Below are 9941 nucleotides of genomic sequence, written 5' to 3'. Positions count from 1 at the left end.
TCTCTCTCTGTCTCTGTCTCTCTCTCACTCTCTCTCTCTGTCTCTGTCTCACTCCCTTTCTCTGTCTCTGTCTCACTCTCTGTCTCTGTCTCTGTCTCACTCTCTGTCTCTGTCTCACTCTCTCTCTCTGTCTCTGTCTCTCTCTCACTCTCTCTCTCTGTCTCTGTCTCACTCCCTTTCTCTGTCTCTGTCTCACTCTCTGTCTCTGTCTCTGTCTCACTATCTGTCTCTGTCTCTCTGTCTCTGTCTCACTCTCTGTCTCTGTCTCTGTCTGTCTCTGTCTCACTCTGTCTCTCTGTCTCTGTCTCACTCTCTGTCTCTGTCTCCCTCTGTCTCTCTGTCTCACTCTGTCTCACTCTGTCTCTGTCTCTGTCTCACTCTCTGTCTCTGTCTCACTCTGTCTCACTCTGTCTCTCTGTCTCTGTCTCACACTCTGTCTCTGTCTCTGTCTCTCTCTCTCTCTCTGTCTCACTCTGTCTCTCTGTCTCTGTGTCACTCTCTGTCTCACTCTCTGTCTCTGTCTCACTCTCTCTCTCTGTCCCACTCTCTCTCTCTCTCTCTCTGTCTCTGTCTCTGTCTCACTCCCTCTCTCTGTCTCTGTCGCACTCTCTGTCTCTGTCTCTGTCTCACTCTCTGTCTCTGTCTCTGTCTCACTCTCTCTCTCTGTCTCTGTCTCACTCTCTGTCTCTGTCTCTATCTCTGTCTCACTCTCTGTCTCTGTCTCTCTGTCTCTCTGTCTCACTCTCTGTCTTTGTCTGTCTCTGTCTCACTCTGTCTCTCTGTCTCTGTCTCACTCTCTGTCTCTGTCTCTGTCTCACTCTCTCTCTCTGTCTCACTCTGTCTCTGTCTCACTCTGTCTCTGTCTCTGTCTCACTCTCTGTCTCTGTCTCACTCTGTCTCTCTGTCTCTGTCTCACTCTCTGTCTCTGTCTCTGTCTCTGTCTCACTCTCTCTCTCTGTCTCTGTCTCTCTCTCACTCCCTGTCTCTGTCTCTGTCTCACTCTGTCTCTCTGTCCCACTCTCTCTCTCTCTCTGTCTCTGTCTGCCTCTCTGTCTCTCTCTCTGTCTCTGTCTCACTCTCTGTCTCTGTCTCTGTCTCACTCTCTCTCTCTGTCTCACTCTGTCTCTGTCTCTGTCTCACTCTGTCTCACTCTGTCTCTCTGTCTCTGTCTCACTCTCTGTCTCTGTCTCACTCTCTCTCTCTGTCTCTGTCTCTGTCTCACTCTGTCTCTCTGTCTCTGTCTCACTCTCTGTCTCACTCTCTGTCTCACTCTCTGTCTCACTCTGTCTCTCTGTCTCTGTCTCACTCTCTGTCTCTGTCTCTGTCTCACTCTCTGTCTCTGTCTCTGTCTCTCTGTCTCTGTCTCACTCTCTGTCTCTGTCTCTGTCTGTCTCTGTCTCACTCTGTCTCTCTGTCTCTGTCTCACTCTCTGTCTCTGTCTCACTCTCTCTCTCTGTCTCACTCTCTCTCTCTGTCTCACTCTGTCTCTGTCTCACTCTCTCTCTGTGTCTCTGTCTCTGTCTCACTCTCTGTCTCTGTCTCACTCTGTCTCTCTGTCTCTGTCTCACTCTCTGTCTCTGTCTCTGTCTCACTCTCTCTCTCTGTCTCTGTCTCTCTCTCACTCCCTGTCTCTGTCTCTGTCTCACTCTGTCTCTCTGTCCCACTCTCTCTCTCTCTCTGTCTCTGTCTGCCTCTCTGTCTCTCTCTCTGTCTCTGTCTCACTCTCTGTCTCTGTCTCTGTCTCACTCTCTCTCTCTGTCCCACTCTCGCTCTCTCTCTCTGTCTCTGTCTCACTCTCTCTCTCAGTCCCACTCTCGCTCTCTCTCTCTCTGTCTCTGTCTCACTCGCTCTCTCTCTCTCTCTCTGTCTCTGTCTCACTCTCTCTCTCAGTCCCACTCTCGCTCTCTCTCTCTCTGTCTCTGTCTCACTCGCTCTCTCTCTCTCTCTCTGTCTCTGTCTCACTCTCTCTCTCTGTCTCTGTCTCTGTCTCACTCTCTGTCTCTGTCTCTGTCTCACTCTCTCTCTCTGTCTCTGTCTCTGTCTCACTCTCTGTCTCTGTCTCTGTCTCACTCTCTCTCTCTGTCTCTGTCTCTGTCTCTGTCTCTGTCTCTGTCTCACTCTCTGTCTCTGTCTCACTCTGTCTCTGTCTCACTCTGTCTCACTCTCTGTCTCTGTCTCACTCTCTCTCTCTGTCTCACTCTGTCTCTGTCTCTGTCTCACTCTGTCTCTGTCTCTGTCTCACTCTCTGTCTCTGTCTCACTCTGTCTCACTCTGTCTCTCTGTCTCTGTCTCACACTCTGTCTCTGTCTCTGTCTCTGTCTCACTCTCTCTCTCTCTCTCTCTCTCTCTGTCGCTGTCTCTGTCTGTCTCTCTGTCTCTGTCTCACTCTCTGTCTCTGTCTCACTCTCTCTCTGTGTCTCTGTCTCTGTCTCACTCTCTCTCTCTGTCTCTGTCTCACTCTGGCTCTCTGTCTCTGTCTCTGTCTCACTCTGTCTCTCTGTCTCTGTCTCACTCTCTCTCTCTGTCTCTGTCTCTGTCTCACTCTCTCTCTCTGTCCCACTCTCTCTCTGTCTCTGTCTCTGTCTCACTCTCTCTCTCTCTGTCTCTGTCTCTCTCTCACTCTCTCTCTCTGTCTCTGTCTCACTCCCTTTCTCTGTCTCTGTCTCACTCTCTGTCTCTGTCTCTGTCTCACTCTCTCTCTCTCTCTCTCTGTCGCTGTCTCTGTCTGTCTCTCTGTCTCTGTCTCACTCTCTGTCTCTGTCTCACTCTCTCTCTGTGTCTCTGTCTCTGTCTTACTCTCTCTCTCTGTCTCTGTCTCACTCTGGCTCTCTGTCTCTGTCTCTGTCTCACTCTGTCTCTCTGTCTCTGTCTCTGTCTCACTCTCTCTCTCTGTCCCACTCTCTCTCTGTCTCTGTCTCTGTCTCACTCTCTCTCTCTGTCTCTGTCTCTCTCTCACTCTCTCTCTCTGTCTCTGTCTCACTCCCTTTCTCTGTCTCTGTCTCACTCTCTGTCTCTGTCTCTGTCTCACTCTCTGTCTCTGTCTCACTCTCTCTCTCTGTCTCTGTCTCTCTCTCACTCTCTCTCTCTGTCTCTGTCTCACTCCCTTTCTCTGTCTCTGTCTCACTCTCTGTCTCTGTCTCTGTCTGTCTCTGTCTCACTCTGTCTCTCTGTCTCTGTCTCACTCTCTGTCTCTGTCTCCCTCTGTCTCTCTGTCTCACTCTGTCTCACTCTGTCTCTGTCTCTGTCTCACTCTCTGTCTCTGTCTCACTCTGTCTCACTCTGTCTCTCTGTCTCTGTCTCACACTCTGTCTCTGTCTCTGTCTCTCTCTCTCTCTCTGTCTGTCTCTGTCTCTGTCACACTCTGTCTCTCTGTCTCTGTCTCTCTCTCTGTCTCTCTGTCTCTGTGTCACTCTCTGTCTCACTCTCTGTCTCTGTCTCACTCTCTCTCTCTGTCCCACTCTCTCTCTCTCTCTCTCTGTCTCTGTCTCTGTCTCACTCCCTCTCTCTGTCTCTGTCGCACTCTCTGTCTCTGTCTCTGTCTCACTCTCTGTCTCTGTCTCTGTCTCACTCTCTCTCTCTGTCTCTGTCTCACTCTCTGTCTCTGTCTCTATCTCTGTCTCACTCTCTGTCTCTGTCTCTCTGTCTCTCTGTCTCACTCTCTGTCTTTGTCTGTCTCTGTCTCACTCTGTCTCTCTGTCTCTGTCTCACTCTCTGTCTCTGTCTCTGTCTCACTCTCTCTCTCTGTCTCACTCTGTCTCTGTCTCACTCTGTCTCTGTCTCTGTCTCACTCTCTGTCTCTGTCTCACTCTGTCTCTCTGTCTCTGTCTCACTCTCTGTCTCTGTCTCTGTCTCTGTCTCACTCTCTCTCTCTGTCTCTGTCTCTCTCTCACTCCCTGTCTCTGTCTCTGTCTCACTCTGTCTCTCTGTCCCACTCTCTCTCTCTCTCTGTCTCTGTCTGCCTCTCTGTCTCTCTCTCTGTCTCTGTCTCACTCTCTGTCTCTGTCTCTGTCTCTGTCTCACTCTCTCTCTCTGTCCCACTCTCGCTCTCTCTCTCTGTCTCTGTCTCACTCTCTCTCTCAGTCCCACTCTCGCTCTCTCTCTCTCTGTCTCTGTCTCACTCGCTCTCTCTCTCTCTCTCTGTCTCTGTCTCACTCTCTCTCTCTGTCTCTGTCTCTGTCTCACTCTCTGTCTCTGTCTCTCTCTCTCTCTCTGTCTCTGTCTCACTCTCTGTCTCTGTCTCACTCTCTGTCTCTGTCTCTGTCTCACTCTCAGTCTCTGTCTCTGTCTCACTCTCTGTCTCTGTCTCTCTGTCTCTGTCTCACTCTCTGTCTCTGTCTGTCTCTGTCTCACTCTGTCTCTCTGTCTCTGTCTCACTCTCTGTCTCTGTCTCACTCTCTCTCTCTGTCTCACTCTGTCTCTGTCTCTGTCTCACTCTGTCTCACTCTGTCTCTCTGTCTCTGTCTCACTCTCTGTCTCTGTCTCACTCTCTCTCTCTGTCTCTGTCTCTCTCTCACTCCCTGTCTCTGTCTCTGTCTCACTCTGTCTCTCTGTCCCACTCTCTCTCTCTCTCTGTCTCTGTCTGCCTCTCTGTCTCTCTCTCTGTCTCTGTCTCTGTCTCACTCTCTCTCTCTGTCCCACTCTCGCTCTCTCTCTCTGTCTCTGTCTCACTCTCTCTCTCAGTCCCACTCTCGCTCTCTCTCTCTCTGTCTCTGTCTCACTCGCTCTCTCTCTCTCTCTCTGTCTCTGTCTCACTCTCTCTCTCTGTCTCTGTCTCTGTCTCACTCTCTGTCTCTGTCTCTGTCTCACTCTCTGTCTCTGTCTCACTCTCTCTCTCTGTCTCTGTCTCACTCTCTCTCTCTGTCTCTGTCTCACTCTCTGTCTCTGTCTCTGTCTCACTCTCTGTCTCTGTCTCTCTGTCTCTGTCTCACTCTCTGTCTCTGTCTGTCTCTGTCTCACTCTGTCTCTCTGTCTCTGTCTCACTCTCTGTCTCTGTCTCTGTCTCACTCTCTCTCTCTGTCTCACTCTGTCTCTGTCTCACTCTGTCTCACTCTGTCTCACTCTGTCTCACTCTGTCTCACTCTGTCTCACTCTGTCTCACTCTGTCTCTCTGTCTCTGTCTCACTCTCTGTCTCTGTCTCACTCTCTCTCTCTGTCTCTGTCTCTGTCTCACTCTGTCTCTCTGTCTCTGTCTCACTCTCTGTCTCACTCTCTGTCTCACTCTCTGTCTCACTCTCTGTCTCACTCTGTCTCTCTGTCTCTGTCTCACTCTCTGTCTCTGTCTCTGTCTCTGTCTCACTCTCTGTCTCTGTCTCTGTCTCTCTGTCTCTGTCTCACTCTCTGTCTCTGTCTCACTCTGTCTCTGTCTCACTCTGTCTCTCTGTCTCTGTCTCACTCTCTGTCTCTGTCTCACTCTCTCTCTCTGTCTCACTCTGTCTCTGTCTCACTCTCTCTCTGTGTCTCTGTCTCTGTCTCACTCTCTGTCTCTGTCTCACTCTGTCTCTCTGTCTCACTCTGTCTCTCTGTCTCTGTCTCTGTCTCACTCTGTCTCTCTGTCTCTGTCTCACTCTCTCTCTCTCTGTCTCTGTCTCACTCTCTCTCTCTGTCCCACTCTCTCTCTCTCTCTGTCTCTGTCTCACTCTCTTTCTCTGTCTCTGTCTCACTCTCTCTCTCTGTCTCACTCTGTCTCTGTCTCACTCTGTCTCTGTCTCTGTCTCTGTCTCACTCTCTGTCTCTGTCTCACTCTGTCTCACTCTGTCTCTCTGTCTCTGTCTCACTCTCTGTCTCTGTCTCTGTCTCACTCTCTCTCTCTCTGTCTCACTCTCTGTCTCACTCTCTGTCTCACTCTCTGTCTCACTCTCTGTCTCACTCTCTGTCTCACTCTCTGTCTCACTCTCTGTCTCACTCTGTCTCTCTGTCTCTGTCTCACTCTCTGTCTCTGTCTCACTCTCTCTCTCTGTGTCTCTGTCTCTGTCTCACTCTCTGTCTCTGTCTCACTCTGTCTCTCTGTCTCACTCTGTCTCTCTGTCTCTGTCTCTGTCTCACTCTGTCTCTCTGTCTCTGTCTCACTCTCTCTCTCTCTGTCTCTGTCTCACTCTCTCTCTCTGTCCCACTCTCTCTCTCTCTCTGTCTCTGTCTCACTCTCTTTCTCTGTCTCTGTCTCACTCTCTCTCTCTGTCTCACTCTGTCTCTGTCTCACTCTGTCTCTGTCTCACTCTGTCTCTGTCTCTGTCTCTGTCTCACTCTCTGTCTCTGTCTCACTCTGTCTCACTCTGTCTCTCTGTCTCTGTCTCACTCTCTGTCTCTGTCTCTGTCTCACTCTCTCTCTCTCTGTCTCACTCTCTGTCTCACTCTCTGTCTCACTCTCTGTCTCACTCTCTGTCTCACTCTCTGTCTCACTCTCTGTCTCACTCTCTGTCTCACTCTCTGTCTCACTCTGTCTCTCTGTCTCTGTCTCACTCTCTGTCTCTGTCTCACTCTCTGTCTCTGTCTCACTCTCTGTCTCTGTCTCACTCTCTCTCTCTGTGTCTCTGTCTCTGTCTCACTCTCTGTCTCTGTCTCACTCTGTCTCTCTCTCTCTGTCTCACTCTGTCTCTCTGTCTCTGTCTCACTCTGTCTCTCTGTCTCTGTCTCACTCTCTCTCTCTCTCTGTCTCTGTCTCACTCTCTCTCTCTGTCCCACTCTCTCTCTGTCTCTGTCTCACTCTGTCTCTCTGTCTCTGTCTCACTCTGTCTCTCTGTCTCTGTCTCACTCTCTCTCTCTGTCTCTGTCTCACTCTCTCTCTCTGTCTCTGTCTCTGTCTCACTCTCTCTCTCTGTCCCACTCTCTCTCTCTCTCTCTGTCTCTGTCTCACTCTCTCTCTCTCTCAATGTCTCTGTCTCTGTCTCACTCTCTCTCTCTGTCTCTGTCTCACTCTCTGTCTCTGTCTCACTCTCTGTCTCTGTCTCACTCTCTGTCTCTGTCTCACTCTCTCTCTCTGTCTCACTCTCTCTCTCTGTCTCTGTCTCACTCTCTGTCTCTGTCTCACTCTCTGTCTCTGTCTCACTCTCTGTCTCTGTCTCTGTCTCTCTGTCTCTGTCTCACTCTCTGTCTCTGTCTCTGTCTGTCTCTGTCTCACTCTGTCTCTCTGTCTCTGTCTCACTCTCTCTCTCTGTCTCACTCTGTCTCTCTCTCTGTCTCTCTCTCTCTCTGTCTCTCTCTCTCTGTCTCTCTCTCTGTCTCTCTCTCTCTCTGATTCTCTCTCTCTCTGTCTCTCTCTCTCTCTGTCTCTCTCTCTCTCTGTCTCTCTCTCTCTCTCTCTCTCTGTCTCTCTGTCTCTCTCTTTCTCTCTGTCTCTCTCTCTCTCTGTCTCTCTCTCTGTTAACCCCTTGAGTCCTGCTCTAAGTCCACCCGGGACTCTCACTACTCTCCTGCCCACCCCCCTCCTTGGGGACTTTTCTCTTTCTTTATTATTTTTAACACCCCTCAGCACAATCTCACCATTGTGCCAACGTTTTGTTGGAGTCTCGTCACCTGATGTGTGGCTCCCCGTGGGTGCGGCTCTCTCTCTCTCTCTGACTCTGTTCCCGGACTGATCCGGGGTCTTTTTCACCCTCGGTCCTCTGTATTAAGCACCCCAAGCTCCTCACGTCTTCTCCGGCCCTCAGTAACACTGTGCCCCACCACTCCTCGCAGTGATTCAGGGTGAGTCAAATTACGGTCCTAATGGCCTGACAGGGGCTCCTCTAACTAATTGTGATGGTCAATATAAAAACAAAACTGTGCGGATGATGTTAATTAGCCTAAAGATCTTGGGAACTTAGGGTCAATTTACCGTGACCAATTCACCTAACCCGCACATATTTGGACTGTGGCAGGAAACTGGAACACCCGGGGGAAACCCACGCAGGCACAGGGGAGAACGTGCAAATTCCACACAGGCAGTCACCCCCGGCCGGAATTGAACCCGGGTCCCTGGCGCTGTGACGCAGCAGTGCCAACCACTGTGGCACTATGCCACCCCTTTTCACTTGATTTCAGTTGGATTTGAAGATGGTAATCTTGGTATGGAGAGGCTTATCCCTAAATGACACCTTTCCAACACTCTAACATTGTCATTTCTTGTTTGAACACCGGCATGTCTGTTGCCCTCCTTCCCGACTTAGCAGCCAAATGAAGAGGGTTTTCTTTTTGCTCTGGCTCTTCTGAACATTCTTGATGCTTGTGAAAATTCCAGCCTCGGGTCACTGTGTGTGTGGAGTTTGCATCTTCTCCCCTTGTCTGCGTGGGTTTCTTCTGGCTGCTCCAATTGCCTGCTACAGTCCAAAGGGATGTTGATTGGCCATGTTAAATTGCCTCGTACTGTCAGGGGGATTTTAGCCGGGTAAATTTGTGGAGTTGCGCACATTGTGCCTTTCCGGGATTGTTGTTGGTGCAGGCTTGATGGGCCCAATGGCCGCCTTCTGTCCTGTAGGGATTCAATCATTCGATTGTACGATTCTAAGTCTATGACAGTCAATTTTATGTCTAAATGAACAATGAATCCATCTCCATATTTAACTTGCAACATCAGTGCCAGAAGCTGGATTCACATGTTAGCAATGAACATTCTCTCCAAGGGTCATCCAGACCTGAACGTTAGCTCTGTTCTCTCTGCACAGATACAGTCACACCTGCTGAGATTTTCCAGCATATTTATTCGCGATTCCAGCATCATCAGTAATTTGCTTTTAACATATCTCCATAATTTAACATATCTATACACAGGGACATGAGTTTTCGGGTGGCACAGTGATTAGCACTGCTGCCTCACAGTGCCAAGAACTCGGGTTAAATTCTAACCTCGGGTGACTGTGTGGAGTTTGCAACTGATCCCCGTGTCTGTGTGGGTTTCCATCGGGTGCTCGGGTTTCCGCCCACAGTTAAAAGATGTGCTGGTTAGATGGATTGGCCGTGTCAAATTACCTCTTACTGTCAAGAGATGTGTACATTAGGTGGATTGGCCATGCTAAATTAGTGTCTAAAGATGTGCAGATTAGTCGAATTGGCTGTGCTAAATTGCCCCTTAGTGTCAGGGGATTAGCAGAGTAAATATATGGGGTTACGAGGATAGAGCTTGGGTGGTATTGCTGTTGGTGCAGCATCAATGGGCCGAATGGCCTCCTTTTGCACTGTGGGAATTTTATGAATCATAGAAACATAGAAACATAGAAAAACTACATCACAAACAGGCTCTTCGGCCCCACAAGTTGTGCCGAACATATCCCTATCTTCTAGGCCGACCTGTAACCTCCATCCTATTAAGTCCCATGTACTCATCCAGGAGTCTCTTAAAAGTTCCTATTGAGTTTGCCTCCACCACCACTGACGGCAGCCGATTCCACTCGCCCACCACCCTCTGTGTGAAAAACTTCCCCCGAACATTTCCCCTGTACCTACCCCCCAGCACCTTAAACCTGTGTCCTCTCGTAGCAGCCATTTCCACCCTGGGAAAAAGCCTCTGAGAGTCCACCCAATCTATGCCTCTCAACATCTTATATACCTCTATTAGGTCTCCTCTCATCCTACGTCTCTCCAAGGAGAAAAGACCGAGCTCCGTCAGCCTATCCTCATAAGACATGCCACTCAATCCAGGCAACATCCTTGTAAATCTCCTCTGCACCCTTTGAATCATTTCCACATCCTTCCTGTAATGAGGCGACCAGAACTGAGCACAGTACTCCAAGTGGGGTCTGACGAGGGTCTTATATAGCTGCATCATTATCCCCGGACTCCTAAACTCAATCCCTTCATTGATAAAGGCCAGCACACCACACGCTTTCATAACCACCTCCTCCACCTGTGGGGCCGATTTTAGAGTCCTATGGACTCGGATCCCAAGGTCCTTCTGATCCTCTACAGTACTAAGAGTCTTTCCCTTAATATTGTACTCCTTCATCCCATTTGACCTGCCAAAATGGACCACT

This window comes from Mustelus asterias, unplaced genomic scaffold (genome assembly GCF_964213995.1).
Source record: "Mustelus asterias unplaced genomic scaffold, sMusAst1.hap1.1 HAP1_SCAFFOLD_511, whole genome shotgun sequence".
Taxonomy (NCBI): Eukaryota; Metazoa; Chordata; class Chondrichthyes; order Carcharhiniformes; family Triakidae; genus Mustelus; species Mustelus asterias.
The sequence above is the reverse complement of the archived record's forward strand: the minus strand, read 5'-3'. Positions refer to the sequence as shown.